We start from the raw sequence: 25,037 nt of genomic DNA, 5'->3' as shown, positions 1-25,037 counted from the left end.
CCAGGAGCAAAGCCCCAGCCAACTCACAGTGCACAGTCTGCATGAGTAAGGAACAAACCTCAGCTATTTAAGCCTCTGACATGTAGGGTTGCTTGTGACCCCAGTATAACCCAGTTTAGGGCCACTCCAAGTGTGGTCTTCCTACTGCCAGGATCAGCAGCCCTGGGAGCATGTTGGAGATGCACACCTTGGACCCCACCCCAGACATAATGAACCAGCCTCTCCATTTTCTCATAAGCTGGTGCATGCTGAGCATGGCTTCTCTCCCATAAAAGCACTTAGTGGTGGTGGTTCCCCGCCCAGCTCCTCCATGGCCTCTGCAGCAGGCCCTGCTAGTTGCTTCCTCAAGATCTATCCTCTCCTTCTTCCTTACTGAGAATTTGGATTTTATTGGTGACGTCAGTGTGCTCAGGTTAAAATATTGTTTCCCAGACTCCCTTGCAGCTAGGGGTAGTCATGTGACCCATTTCTTTCTCTGGACCAGAGGAAGGCACTGAATGAGACTTTGGGGAAAGCTTGTTCAAAAGGATAGGCCTAGGTGGCAAGTGCTTCTGGCCTTTGGCTTTGTTTTTCCCTTTCTTCCTGTCTGGAACTTGGATGTGGTGGTGGGGTGTTATGATATGGTCCCAGTGACTTCAGCCTCCTTGTATTCATACCGTCAGGTAGGCCCCACCAGCACTGAATCTGGGCTGGCCTGTGACTCGCTTTGACCAACTGAATGTGGTAGAAATAAGATTCGGGGACTTCTATTCTGTTTGGAACCTGGGTCCTGCCCAGGCTTGGGAGTCAATCACATCTCTATCAATGGGAGAACTATTTGTGCAACTCATCATCATCCAGGCCAGAAACTGGGGAGTCATTCACCTCTGCCTCATCATCTGCAGCTAATTGGTGACCAGGCCCATCCCTTTCCATGGCCCACATATACCCTAGGGTTGGTCCATGGAACAGCTGCCTCTTGATCTCTTGCCCCTTCATCCCCACCCTGTCCACTGCTCCTCCCCACTTCTACTGATCAAGCCTGCACAGAGCAGTCAGATTGCTCTTTCTAAATGCAAACCTGAAGATCATTCCTCAATGCTCTTAGGGAAGTCCCAAGGCCCTGGCATGGCCTGCATAGCCATAGATGATACAGAGGCTCTCACTCTCTGATTCCATCTCCAGTTACACCCCTCTCTAAATGCCATGGCCTCTGGACACACCATGCTACTCCCCGTTTCTGATACAAGCTATGCCTGTTAATACTCCCATGCCTTTGCCCCATGGCTTCATGATGATTCGATGTCTCAGCTGGTTTGGGTTGCCGTAACAAAATACCACAGACTGGGTGGTTTAAACAACAGAAATTTATTTCTCACGGTCTGCAGCCAGAAGTCTGAGATCAAAATGCCTGCAAAGTAGGTTTTATTCTGAGGTCTCTTTCTTTGGCTTATAGGCAGCTGCCATCTTGCTTTGTGTACACGTGGCCCTTCCTCATTCCTCCACAAGGAGACAGAGAGAGATAGACAGAGGCAGAGACAGAAGAGAGGAGAGAGAGCATGAGCACGTGCTGGCACACTCTGATGTTTCTTCTTAGAAGGACATTAATCCTATTGGATCAAGGCCCCACCCTAGGACTTCATTTAACCTTAATTACTTCCTTTGAGGCCCCATCTCCAAATACATCCACACTGAGGGTTAGGGCTTCAACATATGAATTTGAGGGGGGACACAGACATTCAGTCCATTATACTCAATTAGGGATGGCTGCCTAGAGAACGCTAAGCATCACAGCAGGCTGTGAGGTAGGGATGAGCCATCAGAGACAGTTGAAAGTCTCTCATGAAGGGTTCACCCCTCTCTTTCCTCCCCGTGTGGGATATGCTGCATCTGTCTTAGAAATGCTGCACAGCTGCCTATACTGGGGTCTGTCTGGATCACAGGCGGCTCTTCCTGCCACTGTCCCCTAGAACAGCTGAGGCTTTTGCCCTTCCTGCCATCTCCACTACCTGCACCCCACCCATCCCAGCACTGCCACACCACCCTCTGGCTGCCATCACTTTGAATGAGAAGCAAATAGGTTCAGTGACTTCCAATCCTGCTAGAGCAGGGGAGGGATTGATTTGCCTTCTGACTGGAGGCAGGGGGGCCCATGTTAACCACTGCAATGTCACAGGCAAATCAAGAGCAGGCAAGGGTGTCTGCGACTGGGGAGCAGGGTGCTGTGGGGAATGGGGAAAGGTATTCAAGACTCAAGTACTTAGCATCATCAAAACCATAAAGATGGAAAGCAGAATGGTGGTTGCCAGAGCCTGGGGGAAGAGGAAATGGGGAGTTAGTGTTTCATGGGTACAGAGTTTCAGTTTTACAAGAGGAAAAGGGTTATGGAGATGGATGGTGGTGAGAGTTGCATAACAATGTGAATGTACTTAATGCTACTGAACTGTACAGCTAAAAATAGTTAAGATGGTCATTTTTATATTATGTGTATTTCACTACAGTAAAAAATTTTTTTCGAGAATAAAAAGGACATGCACTAGCTGTTAGAATGCAGCTCATGTGATTGTAAACGTGTGTCTGAGTGTGTGGGGGGGCCTGTTCCCCTGCCTCCATGCTCAGCCAAGCTTCCTCCACCAGCAGCACATGCCACATGACCAAGCCCCCTAGGGACGGCTGCAGGTGGGCGTCCTGCCCTGGCCATGCTCCTGCTCTGGTCCTGCAGCAGCCTCTCCCCATTGGGCACTAATTCTCAGCCAGTGCCCCCTACCTAGCCCTGTGAGATGTGCTCCTCGAGGCCAGTGTGGGCTGTAGGACCATCCTGGGTCAGCTGCATGTTGGGAGGGCCAGAGGGGGTCAACTCTGTCTAGGTGGAAGATCAAAGACAGGCCTTCCAGGTGAGGGGCCAGGTAATAGGCACAGGAATGTGTGAGCATGTACAGGACAGCACATTCTCCCTTTTGCCTGAAGTGGAAGGTGGGAGCACAGGGCAGAGGGTAGGGGGCAGGGATACCCAAGCAGGAGTAGGTTGTTAGGGCTGGACTGGATAGTGAAGAGACAGCCCCAGGAGCCTGCTCTCTTTGGCTCGCAGCCTTGAGAAAGGAGCAGGGGCTTCCTGCAGCTGGTTCACACAGGGCTCCATCTCCTCACTTGGGGGCAGTGTCTTACGGTCACTGCTGGGAGAGAAAGAAGCGGGGCCCAGCTCTGCTCAGGACCCAAGAGGGCCTAGAGCCCCGCACTCAACAGGGGACTGGCCTTCAGCGAATTTCCCAAGGATGAAGGAAGGCTGGGAAAAGCCTGTGATCATTTCCCAGGCCCCTCACAGGCCTCCCAGGAGACCCACGCAGAGGGCGCTGGCCTCTGCATTTTCCTGGAGGTCACACTTTCCCAGCCAAGAAGGATGTCAAGTGCCTGGGAGCAGAGTCACAGAGGTGAGGACTTCCTTGGCCCTGCCCAGACGCTAGTGCCCCGGGGGAACAGCTTCCTGCCCAGGAGCTGGTGCCATCAGAGGTGCACTGAGAGGCGGCCAGGTCTGCCTACACTCAAAGCCTGCTCTTTGGCATGCCCCAGTCCTGTGAGAAGGATCCTAGGTAACTCACTTTATGAGGCTCCTTGCTCTCCGACAAAGCTGTTTAATGTTTATTGCATTGTAAAAATCGAGCTTTTTCACATATGTTTCCTGCCCACCCGCTGTGTCTTCTACAGTGGGCTCCCAGAATGGGGACTAGGGGGAGGCAGCAAAGGCAGTTGTCTGACATCTCACTCCCTACTTTGCAGCCCCTCTGCCCGCTCTGCCTCCCTTACTGACAAAACCCCAGTTTCAATCAGGCTGTAATATGTTCAGCTATAAGTGGCCTAAACCAATCATAGCAACCCCAGCCCCTGTGCTCTTGACTGGCCAGAACCTTATCAATGGCATGTAAGTAGCTTCAGGGAAAATACCTAGTTACATTCATAGGGAGAGGTCCATCCCCTCCCTCTCTTGCCTCTGTGCACCATCCTGTGCAGGTGTGGAGCTGGGGTGGTCACCTTGCTGCAACTGGCATGCCTAGAGATCGGCAGAGGGCTGACCTAGGGTCCTGGCATGGTTGAGTCGTTGTGACCCATTTTTATTCTGCATTGTATTTTTTTTTTTTTTTTTTGAGACAGAATCCCACTCTGTTGCCCAGGTTGGAGTGCAGTGGTGTGATCTCGGCTTGCTGCAACCTCCACCTCCTGAGTTCAAGCGAATCTCCTTGACTTAGCCTCCCGAGTAGCTGGGATTACAGGCACCCGCCACCATGCCTGGCTAATTTTTTGTAGTTTTAGTAGAGACGGGGGTTTCATCATTTTGGCCAGGATGGTCTCGGTCTCCTGACCTTGTGATCCACCTGCTTTGGCCTCCCAAATTGCTGGGATTACAGGCGTGAGCCACCAGCCTAGCCTCTGCATTATATTTTAAAGTTGATTTGCTGTCATCACTCTTACATTTTACAAGGAAGACTATACTTTTCACCCTGTTCCTAAATTTAAGAAAACCTGCACAGTCCTCTTTCATAAGGTGAGTAAATGAAAGTGAGATCAGTGAAGTCAGATTTAATAATCTCCTCAACTGGTAGATAAGATCAAATGCCTATGCCGAACACAATTTGCAGTTTTGTGTGAACAAAAGTTTTCTACAACACACATCCTGGCAGATGTTACTATAACAAACATATCCTGGTCTCTCAATTGTAAGTCAATCAATGATCCTTAGAACTATTTCTATTAGAATTATCATTATTCCAGAAAAACTCTATGCCCTTCTCAATAAACAGACTTGGAAACTGAATTTTATGATAAAAAGAGGGGGGACAAGGTATAGATTTAACTTACCCTGTTTGGTAATAGGTGTGGAAATATTTGCTAACTTTTCTTTGTCTTACAATGGCTGACTCAGAGCTTGTCTTCCTAAAGCATGTATGTCAATAGACTCCCATTCTGTCATAGTTCTTCAATAACTGTGGATTCAGACTTGCAGGCTTGAGCTTGGATTAAACTCTTATAGCCAAAGCTGAGTTAAAAAATGTGTGGCTCGTAAGTTTTTGTTTCCACAAACTCATGAACCAACCTTGGAACTCCTACTTCTAGGCCTTTGTTATATTAATTATAATATAATTAAACATTTTTATTATTAAGTCTAGTCATTTGGGTTTTCTATTACTTGTGGCCAAATGCATTCTTTTTTTTTTTTTTTTTTGAGACAGAGTCTTGCTCTGTCACCAGGCTGGAGTGTAGTGGCATGATCTTGGCTCACTGCAACCTCCACCTCCCAGGTTTAATCGATTCTCCTGCCTCAGCTTCCCGAGTAGCTGGGACTACAGGTGCACACCACCACACCCAGTTAATTTTTGTATTTGTAGTAGGGACAGGGTTTCACCATGTTGGCTAGGATGATCTTGATCTCTCTTGACCTCATGATCCGCCTGCCTCGGCCTCCCAAAGTGCTGAGATTACAGGCATGAGCCACAGCGCCCGGCCTCTTTGGTTTTTTTTGTTTTTTTTGTTTTTTTTTTTGAGACAGAGTCTTGCTCTGCTGCCCAGGCTGGAGTGCAGTGGCATGATCTCGGCTCACTGCAACCCCGCCTCCTGGGTTCAAGCGATTCTCCTGCCTCAGCCTTCCAAGTAGCTGGGATTACAGGCGCCTGCCACCACGCCAGGATAATTTTTGTATATTGAGTAGAGATGAGGGTTTCACCATGTTGGCCAGTATGGTCTGGATCTCCTGACCTGGTGATCCGCCCACCTTGGCCTCCCAAAGTGATGCAATTACAGCCGTGAGCCACCGTGCCCGGCCCAAATGCATTCTTAACTAGCACAGTGATTTCCTAGTAAGGAATCCATAGAAACATTTCCAATGAACAAGTTTTCCTTTCTAGGGTTTCCCATCAGAGCTGATTATGCACAAAGCCTTGAAGACATCATTGACTCTTCCTTCACTTACCTCTACCCTCCTAATCTACCAACTACTTCCCCAATATATTTTGAATTGGTCCATTTCTCCCTATTTTTTGCTACCAGTGGAGTTCCAGCCCCTCTTTATATCTTGCCTCTGCTACTGCAGTCCCCTCCCAACTGATCTTGCTGCTTCCATGTTCTCCCTCCTTGAAGCAGCCAGAGTAGTCTTTGAAGAGTGCAAATATGATTCTTGCTTTCCATCCTTAAACTATTTCATGGATTCTCCTTGGACACAGGGGAAGAGTTTAAAAAATAGCCATTTCTATTTTTTCTTTTCAAAAGTCATTATTACTATTTTAAGTCGGGTGCAGTGGCTCATGCTTATAATCCCAGTACTTTGGGAGGCCAAGGCTGGAGGATGGCTTGAGCCCAAAAGTTCAAGACCAATCTAAGCAACATAGGGAGACCTTGTCTCTTAAAAAAAAGAAAGAAAGAAAAATTAGCCAGGTGTGGTGGTGCACACCTGTAGTCCCAGCTACCCAGGAGGCTGAGTGAGGCAGGAGGATCAATTGAGCCTGGGAGGTGGAAGCTGCAGTGAGTCATGATTGTGCCACTGTACTCCAGCCTGGGCAACAGAATGAGATCCTGTCTCAAAAAAAAAAAAAATAGTATTATTTTAGACTTCAGATAATGAGCATCAAAAAATTATTTTTACATCAACAAAAATATTGTATGCGTTTACTGTGTACAGCATGATATTTTGAAGTATATATACATTGTGGAATTACTAAATCTGACTAATAAACTAATGCATTACCTCACATAGTCATCATTTTTGTTTTGTAAGGAATACAACATATTATTAACTATATTTACTATTATTGCTATTATATTTACTAATATACTATTAACCATATTTACTATTATAGCTATTATTAACATAGTCCCTATGTTTAAAATAGATCTCTTGAACTTTTTCCTCCTGTCTAACTGAAATTTTGCGTCTTTTGGCTAATATTTTCCCAACCACTCCGCTCCCAACCACCCCAGCCCCTGCTAACCACCATTTTACTCTCTGCTTCTATAAGATCAACTTTTTTAGAGTCCACATCTTAAAAGGGGTGAGATTATGCAGTATTTGTTTTTCTGTGCCTGGCTTGTTTCACTTAACATAATAGCCTCCAGATTCATTCATGTTGTCACAAGTGACAGGATTTTGTTTTCTGTTTTGTTTTGAGACAGGGTCTCACTCTGTCACCCAGGCTGAATACAGTGGCACAATCACATCTCACTGCAGCCTTGACTTCCTGGGCTCACGCGAGCCTTCCACCTCAGCCTCTCAAGCAGCAGGGACTACGGGCACATCCCACCATGCCTGGCTAATTTTTGACTTTTTGTAGAGACAAGGTCTCACTATGTTGCCTAGGCTGCTCTCAAACTCCTGAACACAAGTGATCCTCCTGCCTTGACCTCCGAAAGTGCTGGGATTACAAGCATGAGCCACCATGCCTGGGTGATTTTAATACTTTTTTATAGTTGAATAGTATTCCATTGCATATATATATACCACATTCTTTTTATCCATTTATCTATTGATGGACTTTTAGGTTGATCCCATATCTTGGCTATTGTGAATAGTGCTGCAATAAGCATGAGAGTGCAGATGTTTCTTTGTCATACTGATTTCATTTCCTTTGTATGTATACCCAGAAATGGCATTGCTGGATCATATGGTAGTTCTATTTATCGTTTTTTGAGGAATCTCCATCCTATTTTCCATAATAGTTGTATTAACTTACATTCCACCAACAGTGTGCAAGTGTTCCCCTTTTCTCCATATCCTTGCACTTCTTATCTTTTGTCTTTTTTGATAACAGTCATTCTAACAGGTATGAAGTGATATCTCACTGTGGTGTCAATTTGCATTTCCCTGCTGATTAGTGATGTTGAGCATTTTTTCATATATCTGTTAGTTGTAGATCTTCTTTTGAAAAATATCTATTCGGGTCCTTTGCCCATTTTTTAATTGGGTTATTTGTTTTCTTGCGATTGAATTGTTTGAGCTCCTTATGTATTTTGAATATTAACCCTTTATTGGATGTATAGTTTGCAAATATTTCTCCCATTCTGTAGGTTTTCTTGTACTGTTAATTGTTTTCTTTACTATGAGAAGCTTTTTAGTTTGATATGATCTCACTGTCAACTTTTGCTTTTATTGCCTGATCTTTGGGGGTCATATCCAAAAAGTCATTGCCCAGATCAATGTCATAGAACTTTTCTTATATGTTTTCTTTTAGTAGTTTCATAGTTATGGGTCTTACATTTAAGTTTTCAATTCATTTTGAGTAGATTATTGTATATGGTGGGAGATAACGGTCTAATTTCATTCTTTTGCATATGAATATTCAGTTTTCCCAACACCATTTATTGAAGAAATTGTTCTTTCCCCCTTGTGTGTTCTTGGCTCTTTTGTTGCAAATCAACTGGCTATAAATGCATAGATTTATTTCTGGGTTCTCTGTTCTGTTTCACTGGCTTACGAGTCTGTTTTTATGCCAGTACCATGCCATTTTGGTTACTATCACTTTGTAGTATATTTTGAAATCAGGTAGTGTGATGCCTCCAGCTTTGTTCTTTTTGCTCAAGATTGCTTTGGGTATTCAAGGTCTTCTCTGGTTTCATACACATTTTAGAATTTTTTTTTCTATTTCTGTGAAGAATGTCATTGATATTTTGATAAGGATTGCATTGAATCTGTAGATCGCTTTAGGTAGTATGGACATTTTAACAATATTAATTCTTCCAATCCATGAACATTGGATATCTTTCCATTTATTTGTATCTTCCTCAATTTCTTTCATCAACATTTTATAGTCTTTAGTATAGAGATCTTCCACCTCTTTGGTTAAGTTTATTCCTAAATATGTAGAAGACCTTAAACCTATAGCATGGTGTATAAGTTTCCTGTTGCTGCATGTCAAATTACCACAAATGTAGTAACTTAAAAGAACACACATAGGCCGGGCATGGTGGCTCACGCTTGTAATCCCAGCACTTTGGGAGGCCGAGGCGGGCGGATCACGAGGTCAGGAGATCGAGACCACGGTGAAACCCCATCTCTACTAAAAAAATACAAAAAAATTAGCCGGGCGTGGTGGCGGGCGCCTGTAGTCCCAGCTACTCGGAGAGGCTGAGGCAGGAGAATGGCATGAACCCGGGAGGCGGAGCTTGCAGTGAGCCAAGATTGCGCCACTGCACTCCAGCCTGGGCGACAGAGCGAGACTCCGTCTCAAAATAAAAAGAACACACATGTACAATCCCAGTTTCTGTAAGTCATGAGTTTTGGCACAGCTTAACTGGGTCTTCTGGCCAGGATCCCACAAGGCTGCAGTCAAGGTGTGGACAGGGACCATGATCTCATCTGAGACTTGCTCATTTTCAGCAGGTCCCTTGCAGCTATAGATCTGACACTCAACCTCCCAAGACTGCTTGATGTTCCCTAACACATGGTCATCTCCACAACATGGCAATTTGCTCCCTCAAGGCCAAGGAGAGAACATCTCTGCTGGTTCTTCCGACTCTGACATCTAGACCCTTTTTAAAAAAATTATGGCATAATGCACATAACAGAAAATTGACCATCTTAATCATTTTTAAGTGTACAGTTCAGTGGCATTAAGTACTTTCACATTGTTGTCTCTGTAATTTTAACTACTTTAGGTACCTCATATAAGTGGAGTCATACAGAATTTGTCTATTTGTAACTGGCTTTCTATTAAATGGCTCACATAAACTGACCTAATGTTCATCCACCCAAGAAGATAATGTTCCAGGCTGGGCACAGTGGCTCACACCTGTAATCGCAGCACTTTGGGAGGCTGAGGTGGCTGGATCATCTGTTGTCAAGAGTTCAAGACCAGGCTGGCCAACATGGAAACCCCACCTCTACTAAAAATACAAAAATTAGCCAGGCATGGTCGCGCATGCCTGTAATCCCAGCTACTTGGGAGGCTGAGACAGGAGAATCACTTGAACCCAAGAGGCGAAGGTTGCAGTGAGCCGAGACTGCACCATTGCACTCCAGCCTGGGCGATAAGAGTGAAACTCCGTCTCAAAAAAAAAAAAAAAAAGGTAATGTTCCTTTTTATCAATTAAAGTCATCTGATTAGGAACCTTAATCACATCTGCAAAATCTCTCTACTTTTGCCATAAAATGTAACCTATTTACAGGAGTGACATCCCATTATATTCACAGGTCCAACCTGCACTCCAGGGGAAGGGATAATACAGGGTGTGTACACAGGGGGCAGGAATCTTGGAGCTCATCTTAGAATCCTGCCTACCACAATGGCTTCTAAGGCCTTGCATGGTCTGGCCCCTATGTCTCTCTCCCTCTGACGTGATCCAAGCCATTGTCCTCATTGTCTGCCCTCCTTTGGCCACACTAACCTTCCTGTGCCTGAAGTATCAACCTCTGAAATAAGTTGTTTCCATTTCTGGAACACTTCCCCCTAACTCTTCACCTGGTTAATTCCTACTCATTCTTTAAGTCTAAACATAGAAGGTCCTCTAGAGTTCTCAAAACTAAATGAAGACCCTACTATATCCTTTCATGACATCCTGTACTTTTTTTCCTTTTTTTTTAGATGGAGTCTCCCTCTGTCACCCAGGCTGGAGTGCAGTAGTGCGATCTCAGCTCACTGCAACCTCTGCCTCCTGGGTTCAAGCAATTTTCCTGCCTCAGCACCCCACATCCTATACTTTTTTTTTTTTTTTTTTTGAGACGGAGTCTCGCTCTGTCGCCCAGGCTGGAGTGCAGTGGCGCAATCTTGGCTCACTGCAAGCTCTGCCTCCCAGGTTCATGCCATTCTCCTGCCTCAGCCTCTCCAAGTAGCTAGGACTACAGGCGCCTGCCACCATGCCCGGCTAATTTTTTTGTATTTTTTGTTGTAGAGACGGGGTTTCACCGTGGTCTCGATCTCCTGACCTCGTGATCTGCCCACCTCGGCCTCCCAAAGTGCTGGGATTACACACGTGAGCCACCGCGCCCGGCCTCACATCCTATACTTTTAATTCAAACCCATATCACAGTCTGTAATTCAATATTTGTCTGTGGGATTATTTCTTTCATGTGAATCTCCCCACTAGATGGAAATCTCTATTACAGTAGAACCCATGTCTGTTTTGTTTGTTATTGTATCTCCAGCCCCTTGCATAGCATCTGGCACTTGGGAGGCTCTCATTAAACATTGATGGACTGACTGACAGGCTGAATGAATGGAAAAAAATATACCAACACAGTCACAACCACAAATTGCTTCCCCATTAATCTTCAGAAGCAGGAAGCTGAACAATGTTCTTGGTAGTAGGATTCACAACCCCTTATATTAGTGAAGATACAAGTAAGGTGACTGACACCTTGATATACCGTGACTACAAATAAGATAGAAGTCTATGCCTTGCCTATGAAACTGGTCAGAAGTAGACTGGCAGTACAAGGTGGGAAGGCCATTTGGTTTAATGAGGTTGTCCACATCATCAAAACTGCTCACTCACCAGCACCATGCCCACACTGCAGTCCACAAGACAAAAGAAAAGTGGAGGACGAGCCATTTACTGATAATAGTGTGATCTGTAAGTTTCGCACATCACTTCTGCTCACATCCCATTGGCTCAGACTTAGCCACATGATCACATCTTGCTGCAAGCGAGGCTGGAAAATGAAGTCTTTACTTGGGCAGCCATAAGCCCAGCTTAATCTCAAGACTATATCTATTAATACAAAGAAGGAAGGGAGAATTGGTGGTAGTTCCTGCCACCCTCATGCCTGTGTAACTCTTCTTTTCAAATACACTTTCTTGTCTACTATCTCACTTAATCCCACAGGTTAAACGTGGGCTGGTCTTAGGAAACACATATTCACGTAATAGCTGTGACTCACTTTGCAAGCTTAAACAAAGTATCTGTTGTGTTTTCTCTATTAGTTGCCTGAGCACCCATTTGTGTATATTAGCAGGGAGGTCTGGCATCTCTTTTTTTTTTGAGATGGAGTCTTGCTCCGCGCCCAGGCTGGAGGGTAGGCACGATCTTGGCTCATTGCAACCTCTTCCTCCCAGGTTCAAGCAATTCCTCTGCCTCAGCCTCCCTAGTAGCTGGGATTACGATGTGCACCACCATGCCTGGATAATTTTTCTATTTTTAGTAGAGACGGGGTTTCACCATATTGGCCAGGCTGGTCTCGGATTCCTGACCTCAAGTGATCTGCCCACCTTGGCCTCCCAAAGTGCTGGAATTACAGGCGTGAGCCACAGCGCCAGGCTGGCATCTTTTTTTTGAGGCTTTCCTCTCACTTTTCCCCACCCCGTTGCCAACACCGTTGCCCGAGGACTCCTAGAGGCTGACCATCCAAAGAGCCCAGTCTGCCCCAGCCACCAGGCCTAGAGAAGAGGCTGGGATTTGGGATTGTTCTTGTTGCTTCTGTTGCCACCATGCTGTGTCTTGGTTAAAAACTAGTTTTGCCCCATATGTTGCAGCTTTGTCCCTTCTACAGTGATGCCCTCATTGGCCTGATTCCCCAGGAGCCTCCTGCACAGGAGCTTCAAGTTCACCCTTCTATGCTCAGCCTCAGCAGAAGTTGTGTGTGTCTGAGTGTCCAGGGCATTATTGTACTTGTTCTTGTACTTGGCCAGGAGCAGCCTTTCCCCACAATCCTCTAGGCCTTGTTGCCCTCCTTTTCTTTCAGGATAATGATGTCCTGAGTAGGGTCTCTTCCAATCCACAAGGGAGGTCCTAATGACAGTGATATTTAGAGGGGAAGCAGTTGGGGGTCTTAATTCTGCCTCCCCAGGACCTTCCTTGGCCCCCAGGCAGCCATCGCTGCATACAGAGGGTGCTGGGTGAAACAGATCTTGCTTGGCAGCAAAGGCTCCTACTATACATTGGCCCTGTGGCAATAGGGGCCACTCTTTTTGTTTTTGCACAGTTCAGAGTGGCCAGTGTGGTTCAGAGGGAGAAGACAACCAAGATCTAATCCAAGGTGACTCTCAATATCCACAGAGATGGAAAAGTTATTGGCAGCTTTTCTCCCTAAATGTACTTACCCCTCATCGAGCCCCCAGTCACATATGGGAAGGAGGCAAAGGCTCAAAGGTATGAACTGGCCAAGCTCACTGAGCCAGCCACCAGACAGACTGTGGTGTCATGCCTCCTGGCTCTGACCACCTTGATTCTGATGTGTCTATGCTTGGGCCCCACGTCTCACCCAGAAGGCTGACTTGTGTCACTTCAAGCACTTTCTTCTGATTAACACCTCTTTGCTTCCAAAGTCATTGCCATTATTTACTTTGAAAGGTTCTTCTCTCTTTAGCCTGCCCTTTGGAGGGACTGATAATGCTGCCCAGGTGTGGCTTCATTTATTGTCTGTGAGTGTTCATTCAAGAACAACCTGGTAACTTGATTCATTCATCATGGGGTGTCCTTCCACTCACATTTCATTGGCCAAAGTAGTTTACATGATAGCATCTAACTTCAAAGAAGGCAAGAAAATACAACCTTAGCCGGGCGCGGTGGCTCACGCTTGTAATCCCAGCACTTTGGGAGGCCGAGGCGGGCGGATCACGAGGTCAGGAGATCGAGACCACGGTGAAACCCCGTCTCTACTAAAAATACAAAAAAAATTAGCCGGGCGTGGTGGCGGGCGCCTGTAGTCCCAGCTACTTGGAGAGGCTGAGGCAGGAGAATGGCGTGAACCCGGGAGGCGGAGCTTGCAGTGAGCCGAGATCACGCCACTGCACTCCAGCCTGGGCGACAGAGCGAGACTCCGTCTCAAAAAAAAAAAAAAAAAAAAAAAAGAAAATACAACCTTACTATGGGGATGAGAGGAGGAAAAATTGATTATCTATGCACCACTCCAATGACTATCATGGCTTTTATGAGAGGATTCCTATGTGCTTTGTGGAAACCAATGCATTTCACCTAAAATTCTTCAAATCTATATCTATAGTAAATCTCTAACAGATCAGCTTGTTGACTCTGCAAGAAAAGAAAATGAGATTAATTTGACATGATATATTCTTAGTAAATGTATTGGCTTCCAATGATTTGTATTTTTTCTTTTAACTTAAAAATATTCCAATTTAAATTCTTTTTATTTCTAATTTATATTCTATGTAGTCACAACCTAATGTTTAATGAACCATTCTAGAGTTTTCCCAGGGAGAGACAGAAATCTACAAGTCTATGGTTTCTTAATGCATGTGTAATTAATTGCCGCAAAAAATTAATTGCATTATATTCACTGTTAAAATGTTGTAAAGACCTTTGTTATAGAGGACTCTGTTGCTATGGTCAAAGCAATTGCAACTCAAGATTGAATGAGCAAAAGTATGAATCCTCGAAGCTCTGTGTGTGTATGTGTGTGTGTGCGTGTAGCCAAAGATAGTTGAAACCAACTGATGCTTAACCTCAAAAGCAGCAAAGACTTGGACTTTCTATATGGGCAAAAGGAGGCCTGGGGTCCCACAGCATTCACAAGGCCAGACCAGGACTCCCCATCTGAAGATAGGCAGATTGTGCTGTGAAGGCACCTCCTGGGTGAAGTTCTTCCTGATGCTTGCTTAAGGTCCCCTGTCTTACCCTTTGATCCAAGCACTCAGATGACACAACCTGGGGCCCCAGATTTTTCTGTCAAGAGAGAGTGACCGGCACCATCATATGATGAAGCCAGAGGACAAAACCAGGTAATGGAGAGGCCTGAAGAGAAGGTGACACTGCCTGGAGCCACAGGGTCTCCCCTTAGCTCCTTTGGGATGAAGTTGGCTATGCATCTGTGCAGTGAGGTGCACAGAGGGTCCTCTGTGTGTCCCTGAATAATATCCAAACAGGACAGTGCAGAGGCTGCAACTGGTGTAAGAATATGGTTCTCCTTCTATCAGCTCTTCCTCCTTGATCTCCGAGCACTCTCACTTCAGAATGGCAGGGGTTAACCGTGAGGCGTCACCTCCAGCTGAGTGGGCAGGGAAGGCCTTAGCTGGGATGTGGGATTTGGATGGCATATTGAAGAACAGATGGAGAGAGTGGGAGCAGGGGTTGGAAGGTCAGTGAGGAAGATCTGATTTGTCAGGTGTGGGAAGTTCCTGAAGTAGGAGGTAGACCAGAAAGTTGAGGACTGCTGCAGAAGCCTTGAACGTCAGGCTGAAGTGTTCAGACACTTCAGCAGGAAGCCATAAAATGCTTTGATCTGGGTCTTGACATGTATAGACCTGGGTCAAACCAAGACAAACTTGACAGAGGGCTGTGGAACAGACTGGGAAAAAGAGACCAGAGACAGGGTCACAGGCTATTGTAGTAGTCAAAGCCAAAAGTAAGATATCCACGAGCCAAACTGCCAAAGGAAAGGAAAAGACAGGGATTCCGGTGACTAATCCTATGAATTTGAGAGTGAAAAATACTTAGAAGTTGACAATTTAAAAATATTTTCTGTCCACACCCTGTATGATGCTGAAATTTTAGGCATCTGTGTCCCCAGAAAAAGAGAGAGCCCTGACCAAATTGATAGTATATTTCTACCTCTTCCCCACGGTCACATTCTCCCGGGAAAATGAAGTTTCTTACAAAAGAAGTAACTCCACCCAGTGCACGTGCATTCTTTTTCACTCTAGCAGAATAACGGATATCTTCTCAGTTCTATCTTATTGCTAATGTTTATCTCAAACCTAGAGCTCTTCATCCACTTTCTACGGGAGCCGGAGTGGGAGGTGGGGCAAAGAGACAAAGCTGACTCCCCCTTGATCTTATTGCATCAGTCAGAGTCCCAGCAGGAGAGAGATGGCAATTCAAAGTTACAGTTCAGTCGCTGCAGAGAATACAGTGAGCAAATGCTTTATAAAGACATGGGCAAGACGGAAAAAAATGAACAAGGATGGTGCAGCACCTCTGGGATAGTAACATTGGGGAGCCATCACCACCCTAAGCATGAAGGACCAAGGTGGGAACGTGGCATCAAGAATGCAAAGAGATAGCACTTTGGGAGGCCGAGGTGGGCGGGTTGAGGTCAGGAGTTTAAGACCAGCCTGGTCAACATGGCAAAACCCCATCTCTACTAAAAATACAAAAATTAGCTGGATGTGGTGGCACGCGCCTGTAACCCCAGCTACTCGGGAGGTGGAGGCAAGAGAATCACTTGAACCTGGGAAGCGGAGGTTGCACTGGACTAAGATAATGCCACTGTATTCCAGCCTGGGCAACAGAGCAACAGAGTGAGAATTCATCTCAAAAAAAAAAAAAAGAACAATAACAACAACAAAAGAACGCAGAGAGAGCTATACCCAAAGGAGGGGCTTGCTGGAAAGGGTGCCACGGCCTTCAGTAGAGGAACCAGACACTTCACCACCAAGCCACCCCCTATGGCAAAGAGGGAGAACAGTAAGTGCCAGGATGGCTCTTTCCTCCTGCCCTCCTATTCCCTGCTGCTGGCCACGATGGGCTGAACTCAACCAGAACCCAGAAGGTGTGGGAGCTTAGTTGATATGGTTCCTACAGGCCAGTCCCAGGATCAGGGCAAGGTGGAGAAGAAAGGAGAGCGAGTGAGTCTGGAGGGACAAACGAAATCTTCAGCATGCTAATATTGATATGCAAAACCAAGCAGCACAACAGAAACCCGCATCTTTCACTGAGCTCTAACCATGGACCCAGCACGAGGAAATGATGTCAGGCCAAGGCTGGGGCTCTGAGTAAATGGTTTGTACAGATAGGAGCCTGCCACTGAGGCCCTGAGGGAAGCAAATACCTGAAAACAGGCAGAGACAGAGGGAGAGAAACTGCAAATCCCTTTCATAATTCCTAATTCCAGTTCTCTGAGAGGTTTTGCAGCCTGTTTCCATGAGAGTCCCCTGATTTCAAAAAAATATTTCCGTTTCACACAAGGCAGAAATAGAAACTTCCTCAAGTTTCTAGTATACCCAAAGTTTCAAGTTTCAAGTATACCCAAAAGTCTTTGGTTATAAGAAATAGAAACTAAAGAATTTAGGGTATACTTCATCTAAAACAAGAACTTCAAGCATGCTTAATTTCATCTAACCCATAACCCTATCTCCTTCCCCATGTTAAAGAAGAGGGGATTCAGGATCTGAGTAAGGTAAGGTGAACCTTATCCTGGGAGGCGGGACTCACGCTCGGGTCTACCCGACTGCAGCACTGTGGAATTTTCTAGGACTCCACAGGCAGGCAAAGCTGGCCAAAAGCAACTTCCAAAGCCAGGAGGGAACTCCACCCCCAACCAAAACCACTCAGTGAGGAAACTGGTGTCTCTATTTGGTTTTGAGTGAAAACACCCTGGAGTTCTGAGGAGCTCGCAGGGGCGGCCACCCAGCACCTAAGTGTGGGACAGGGAGCAAGAAAGGGACTGACCTTGGACCTGTGAAACCGCAGCCCAGTTTCCCCAAGCGCTCCTAGGAAAGCAGTGTATTTGAAAGTGCTGTCATTCCTTTGCTAAATGCCAAGAATGGAGTGGGCTGTGCATGGGTGCGACTCTTCCCCACACAGCCACTTCTCCCTGCCCCAGTGAGAGCCTGAGCTCTTGGAGTGAGGAGGGACCCCTGGCCCCTCTGGGTGGGCTCTCCGGCCTCCCTCTCTCGTCCCCACCCCCAGGCCCACACCCTGTTGGCCTCCCACCTCAGAGTGGAAGGTGAGGTGAGGTAATGTCTGTGCTAACCCGCAGTGGCAAGGAGATGAAAAGAATCTCAGAAATGTTATGTTTAATTTAAAGCAGCCCCAGCCTGCCTTAGCCAGGCTGTAATTTCACTCAGAAGAACCAGATTGTTTTTCTTGGACATTCCGGGCTACCCCTTGTTAAAGCCCAACTGGAATGTTAGGGGGCCCCTTACTGGGGGCCACATGGCTGTCCGAAACTCATTCTCCCTTAGGCCAAGGACTCCTGCTTTGGGGAAGGTCAAGGCCTCTCTGAGGGTCGCTTAAGGGCCTCCCCTTGGCTCCCTGGCACTCCTCCCCACCCGGCACCCCACCCCTAACTTGGTGCCCAGAGTTCTGAGGGTAAAAGGTTGTCATAGATGAGAACAGCAACACCATCTGTTCACTCTGTGTTCTCTGTGCCCGGTGTCATGTGAAACTTTCTATCCAGTATCTTGCCAAATCCTTACAGCAACCCTATAAGGTGGGTAGAATTTTTTATGATTCTTCTTCTACAGAGGGTGATAGGGAGGCTGCATAGCCTGTCCCAGGTGGCCCAGTTGGGATTTGAGCTCGCTTAGCTCTGGGTGCAAAGCCCAGGCTCTCTGGGCTGCCCATCCCAATGGCTCCTCCCTCCTGGGGCTGAGGAGTTCGGGAGACATTTGTTTCAAGGGAGCTGCCCTTGTTGGCCATCTGGGTATCTGTGGAGGGAGTCGTTATGGGGACACCTGGGTGACAGACAGCTGAAGGGAGGAGGTGCTGTAATCCTGAGCCCTTCTTCTTTCTAGTTGCTGACACCCCTACTTTGGGTAGGGTTGGGTTGGGGCCTTCCAATCTCTATAGGTTTTACTGCTTCCAAAGACCTGGCAGACTCCTGGTTTGTGATGATCAAGTCCTAGGTCAGAGCAGGGAGAAGCAGCCCATGAGGCTGGTGAAATGGTGCCCAACGGAGGGGAAGGCCCTGGCTTGTGATCTTGGGCAAGTCCCTCCTCACACCCAGCTTCGGCTTCTCCTCTGTAAAATGGTAAGTGGGGATGGAATGGGAGAGAGATGCAGGGCTCTGATTTCTCAGGCCTTTTCTGGCCCTGACATTCTCTGACTTTATTCTGCCAGGATCTGTGCAGATGGGCCTTGGCCCGAGGAGACATGGGAGGTAGAAGGAAGGGAGGGACTGGCAGGGGAGGGACTTCTGGGGAAGTTTCCAGGACTTGGGGGAGGAGAAAAGAATGAGTGGAGCCTGAAGCCAGAACCAGGCATGGGGTGGCCCAGATGGATTTATTCCAGAGCCTGGCCTTCTTCCTGCAGGCCTGAGGGACACTGTGGCTGGCTCAGGGCATAAGGCTGCCCCAAACAGAGGGAGGGGCCTCTCTCTGCCTGGTGCCCCCTCTCCACTCTCAAGGCTCAGTGCAACTAAGAAATGAGCTCTCTTGCCTCACTGCTGGGGCTGCCTTTGATTTCATGGGGAATAAGGAAGGGCCCCAGGAGGACAGGATCCCAGGTGGTGGATTCTGTGATTCTGTGACTGATGAGACCCCTCTGGCTCCCCAGGACTGGCGGGCAAGAGGAAAGCTCATGTTGCTGATGGGGTGGAAGCCAGGAGCTGCAGGCCTGGGAAGGGGCTGATAAGGGGCTGCTCTCACTGCTCAGGGGACAATGAGCTTAGTGTGGGAGGGCTGGGCTGTTGCTTTCCCTCAGGGCTCCCAAGAGAGGTTTCTATGGCACCCGGAAGCTGACTTGGCCACAAGTGTCAATGGAGACATTGTGTGGGGGTTCTTGAGCCCCACCTCTCTCACGGGGTGGGGAGGAGGGAGAGCGAGGCAGGGGAGCTTTCCCTCTGGTCCTGCAGATGCCCCTGTGTACTGTGCTATAAGACGGGACTGGGGCCTCCGAAGATGCCCACCTCCTTCCTCTTCTTCAGGAAAGGGTGGAGCCATTGGGGACCTTCCCAGAGCAGACACTATATGAGATCCTGAATCCAGGCATGTGTTCCTCAGGAGTTGCTCACCAGGGGGAGGGAGGCAGACAGGTGACATGTGCCCTCTTTGTGCCTTTTTCCCACACTGAAGCCAATAGGTTGTGTCTCTCCTCTATCAATTCACCTGTAGGAATGACAAGACTCAGCCAGGGTGACAAAGTGAGACCTTGTCTCTAAATTAATTAATTAATTTAGCTTGGAGACTCTTGCATGCCTCACCTAAACACTGGTCAATCCATGGGTTGGCCAGTGCCCCTTGACCTGGGTAGCTTGGGTCAGACAAGTGAGTGGGGTCATGACCCTCTCCCTCTCAGGAATGTGGCCTCCAAGACTCAGAGGGAAATGGCCTCTGGTGGAGACACTGGTTCCACTTGGACTGGGCATGGTGCTACCCAGACTCCTCCAGGACTGAAGGGCCTGCACTCCAGTGGTCGTCTCTCAGCTCAGCCCTCTTTGGGAGCAATTCAGCCCAAATCCAATGACTGGTCAATATAGAGGCATAAAGGCCAGGTACTCTTGTCCCAACTCAAGGCAGCTCTCAGCATTCAGCCCAGCTCCAGAGCTCCTCCAGGGCTGGGCCAAGGTCTTTGCTGGGACTGTATCACAGCCCAGTTTCTCCCACCGCCACTCCCTCTTTCTCCTTGTGTGTCCTGACTCTGGGGCACACGATAAACTGTCTGCCCACCTATGTCCATCTTAGAGTGTTTCCCAGGGGACAGGAAAGATGCCACAGGGAGGGCAGGAAAGAGGATGCATAGTTAGACCTCTCACAGGTCTGCCCCTTCTGTCCCAGCTGAGTCCTGCCTCTTCTGCAGGGGGTGGGGTGGAAGCAGTTCCTCCACCCCCACCTCTGACCTTCCTGCATGTCTGTCCTAGAGAACGTTTGCCCAGCTCTCAGGGTCTCCAAAGGAAGAAGTCAAATAAGTCACAGAGAAGCAAGGCCAGACATGATATTTCCTCTCTGGGCCTTAGTTTCTTCATCTATAAAATGGATCACTGCCACTTACTTCATAGAATTCAGGGGAAGATCCAGAAAAAGAACATAAAGCCACTAGTTTAAGGCTTTCTTATTCTGCTGGGTCTGAAGTCAGTCATCGATGGGCTAGAAAAACAAAAGAGCCCCAATGATCGTCATGTACAGTCCCAAAGATTCCCAGGACAATGGCCATCCACTTCACCATTTCCCCTGGTGTGAGTGTGCTTAAGGACTCAAACACTACCAGTGACTCTCCTTGACAGATGGTATCATCCATGCCAGGTGGTGCCCCAAGCCCTCTTTGTCCTCCTTGTGCCCACTCATGTTGCAGAGAAACAACTGGAGGTCAGGGAGACTCGGCCGGGGTCACACAGCTGGTACACTGTGGAGCCAGTCCTGCCCAGGGTGCGAGACCCCCAAGCTTTGGTTTGGGTAGAGCCACTGCTCTCACTTCCTCCCCATTGCAAAAGGGACTCAAGGTGGGAATCAGGATCAGCTGCACCCTGAGAGGAACTTACCTGATTTGCAGCCAGGGATGCTCCTCTCATCTTTTGGGGAACTATTGAGAAAGGAAAGACGTGCCCAATTTCCCAGGATTTCTCTGAATTCCTGGATATTTACTCCTCAGATTCCACATCTGGGGAATGCAGTGATGTGCTGAAGCTAGCTCATACCAGCTCAAAAAAGCTGACCATGCTCCTCTCCTCACAGTTCCACGTCCACACCTTCATGTTGGTCACCATGGTGGGAGTAGGGACACCATGAGAACTGGCAATTCTACCCATCAGGGATTTGAGGGCTTTTGTTTTCAGGGAGCTGTGGTTACACACTGCCCAGCACACCCCTGGGTGGGTTCCTTAGGACCCCTAGGGAAGTAGTCCCAGCTACTTAGGAGGCTGAGGTGGGAGGATCCATTGAGCTCGGGAGGTCAAGGCTGCAGTGAGCTGTGATTGTGCCACTGCATGCCAGTCTGGGCAACAGAGCAAGACCCTGTCTCAAAAAAAATATATGTATATATATTCTCTTTACTATACATGTTACACTTAAGTTTTTTGAAGGAAGAAAAACAGCATTTTCTTCTGAAGTTACTCACATTTTAGTGGGGATAGAGGGCAATAATGCCACTGGCTCCAATGATAAGAGTTTTATTAGCTTTTCTAGTTTTTTGCTAGTTTTTCTAGAGGGCCCAGGGGAGCCTGGGAGATACCCTTTGGGCTGTGGGGTTTCATTTTGGTCACATGTCTCATTTCTGCCTCTGATTCTCCTAGTTCTCAGAACCACTAATATTCTGCCCCACATGCTAGGATCTGTTTTTAGAACTTCCTCTTAACAGCACCACTCCTATCTTGTGTCCACAGAAGGGGATCCTGACTCAGCACAGGGTTCTCAGGTGTGCCGATCCTGGGCTGGGCCTCTTGAAGACCTATGTGGCCCTTGAGCCCTCGGCTTACTTTTTTTTTTTCTTTTTTTTTTTTTGAGATGGAGTCTCGCTCTGTCACCCAGGATGGAGTGCAGTGGCGCGATCTGGGCTCACTGCAAACTCTGCCTCCCGGGTTCAAGTGATTTTCCTGCCTTAGCTTCCCAATATCTGGGATTACAGGTGCCCCCCCCCACCACGCCCAGCTAATTTTTGTATTTTTAGTAGAGATTGGGTTTCTCCATGTTGGTCAGGCTGGTCTGGAACTACTGACCTCAACTGTTGCATCCACCATGGCCTCCCAAAGTGCTGTAATTACAGGCATGAGCCACCACGCCCGGCCCCTCAGCTTACTTTTAAAAAAATTTTTAAATTTATTTTTATTTTTTTTGAGATGGAGTCTTGCTCTGTCACCCAGGCTGGAGTGCAGTGGCATGATCTCAGCTCACTGCAACCTCCGCCTCCCGGGTTCAAGTGATTCTCCTAGCTCAGCCTCACGAGTAGCTGGGACTACAGGCACGTGCCACTGCATCTGGCTAATTTTTTGTACCGTGTTAGCCAGGATGGTCTCGATCGCCTGACCTTGTGATCCGCCCGCCTCAACCTCCCAAAGTGCCCCTCAGCTTACTTTTAAAGACCTTGTTCCAATAACACATCAAACAGCCCACACTGAGTATAGGTATGTATATATACATATATGTACACATATGTGTATTATTTATTTATTTTTAATTGACACATAATAATTGCACATTTATGGAATACATAGTGATGATTTGATACATTTCATGTATAGTGATCAGAGAAGGATCATGTGTATTTTTAATACTGCAAAATATTTTTAAGTGGTTTTAATAATTTTTCTTTTTAAAATAATAGGACACGAGCAACTTGTTATTTCTTGGCAATCCCCACACACTCCTCAAGAATTCTTGCAAAGGAGGAAATGCTACTTTCAATTTGTTTTGCAAATGTAATGAAATTTTTAAAAATACTGAATGTATCAATTAAGGAAGCTGACTTAGTGTTCCACTTTGCAGGCATTTAATTAAACATTTATTCACTTTGATCATGCAGTTTTCTTTTTATATTTTGGAAGAAATTGGTTTTTTTTTTCTCATAACTGAGACTTTTCCTGTAAGGATACTGGCCAATCAATCAACTAGGTCTGGCTGGGAAGTCAACTTTTTGGCCAAGTGGGTGGGCCTGGCCAGGACATTTGGGATGAATAGCAGAGCCACAGCTGGGGTATGCAGGAGAGGTTGTGGGCAGAGAGGAGATGGTCTCAGAAGAGTCAGCTGTTCCCTCAGGAATTAATGACTGTCAGGCTGTTTTCCAGCTTTTGGTGATGGGGAGAAAATCTTTGGGTCAGTCTAGAATACCCTTGGAATCATGAACTTCATTTGAGCCTGACCCAAAAATGTGTCTGATGAGTCGTCTTTTTTTTTTTTTTTTTTTGAGATGGAGTCTCACCCTTGTTGCCCAGGCTGGAGTGCAATGGCACGATCTCAGCTCACTGCAACCTCCACCTCTCAGGTTCAAGCGATTCTCCTACCTCACCCTCCCAAGTAGCTGGGATTACAGGCACCCGACACCACAGCCGGCTAATTTTTATATTTTTAGTAGAGACGGGGTTTCGCCATGTTGGCCAGGTTGGTCTCGAACTCCTGACCTCAGGTGATCCACCTGCCTCGGCCTCCCAAAGTGCTGGGATTACAGGCATGAGCCACAGCGCCCGGCCTGATGAGTCATCTTAAAAAGTCCTCTCATCAGACAGATTTTTATAAACTGATGAGAAAAGATGTCCCAGGTAGAGTCAAGTGAAAGAGGCACAGTGAGTAACAGACAGCACAGTGTGGGTATGCACACACTTGGCCACACACATGCACAGAAACACAGACAAAATCTGGAAGAATGTACTAAGAACTGGAAACACTGAGTGTATCTGGAAAGCAAAATGATGTGTGAATTTTCAACTTCTAAAATAAGAATGCTGGCCGGGCATGGTGGCTCACACCTGTAATCCCAGCACTTTGGGAGGCCGAGGCAGGTGGATCATTTGAGGTCAGGAGTTTGAGACCAGCCTGGCCAACATGGTGAAACCCTGTCTCTACTAAAAATACAAAAAAGTTAGCCAGGTGTGGTGGTGCACACCTGTAGTTCCAGCTACTCGGGAGGCTGAGGCAGGAGAATTGCTTGAACCTGGGAGGCAGAGGTTGCAGTGAGCCGAGATCATGCCACTGCACTCCAGCCTGAGTGGAAGAGTAAGACTCTGTCTAAAAAAAGTTAAAAAATAAAAAATAAAATGAAATAAGAATGTACATCCATCTCTTGATTTATGTGGTCAGTCCTAAAATGTGTCCACTCACTGCAAAATGCTTACTCAAAATAAAGATTCTCATACGAAATACGGAAAACGTGAGTGGTATGTTCCAGTTGATGGAAAACAACATATTCAGACTGTCCTTTTTGTCATCTATTAAATGTAGCCAGTAAACAACCGATAAAAATGAATATTAATGATTATCAGGAAACAAAAAGGTCCCCAGGCAAAGACTAATGAAGTGGCAGGTGGTGTGGCCAGCCTATGACCATGAACTATATGTTCCTCTATTTTCTCCGTTTTAGAAAATGTTGTTTCCAAAATGTTTGTCATGGGTGACATTTCAGTCTTTGTCCTTTTAAAAATGTTATGGCTCTGTTGTTTGATAAAGTGACATTTGATTGAAAGATGAAGATGGAGGCCACTTCTCTAAGGGCTGGCAAATTTGATGATAAATATTTGGCCATGTATTCACCCAGGGCCTCCCAAGGGTATGACTTGCTAGTTGCTAGTCACATAGCCCTACAAGGTAAACCCTGAGAAATGCATGTCACAGAGTGTCATCTCAGACCACCTGGAGGATGCAGTACCCAGGCTAACTGGAAGCCCAAGGCTGGCTGAGAGTTCACTTCACATCACATGGTGCATTTGCTTGTCTCCAGGTCACATGCCTGAACTTCCCGGTCAGAAAAAGGCCCCAAAAAATTGGGCAGGCAGGTTATTCCAAAACAAGCTTCTATATATTTTATTTTATTATTTATTTATTTAT

General features: G+C 46.8%; 2 long non-coding RNA genes across 2 annotated transcripts in view; one reads left to right on the top strand and one right to left on the bottom strand.

Moving 5' to 3' along the window:
* Positions 1 to 1,328: 1,328 nt before the first annotated feature.
* Positions 1,329 to 4,988, bottom strand: LOC131381397 (uncharacterized). The gene is made up of 2 exons (XR_009210140.1): positions 4,831 to 4,988; positions 1,329 to 2,291 (listed from the first exon to the last, which is right to left on the bottom strand). It is a non-coding gene; the product is annotated as an uncharacterized LOC131381397 (long non-coding RNA).
* Positions 4,989 to 16,943: 11,955 nt separating this feature from the next.
* Positions 16,944 to 25,037, top strand: part of LOC131381398 (uncharacterized) — a 48,135-nt gene continuing 40,041 nt past the window's right edge. The window contains exon 1 of the long non-coding RNA XR_009210141.1: positions 16,944 to 17,026. This is a non-coding gene — a long non-coding RNA (uncharacterized LOC131381398). The remainder of the gene's footprint in view (positions 17,027 to 25,037) is intronic.

The sequence above is a fragment of the Hylobates moloch genome, unplaced genomic scaffold (assembly GCF_009828535.3).
Source record: "Hylobates moloch isolate HMO894 unplaced genomic scaffold, HMol_V3 SCAFFOLD_15, whole genome shotgun sequence".
Classification (NCBI taxonomy): domain Eukaryota; kingdom Metazoa; phylum Chordata; class Mammalia; order Primates; family Hylobatidae; genus Hylobates; species Hylobates moloch.
Note: the sequence above shows the minus strand (reverse complement) of the source record. Positions and strands in the feature narration are given on the sequence as shown.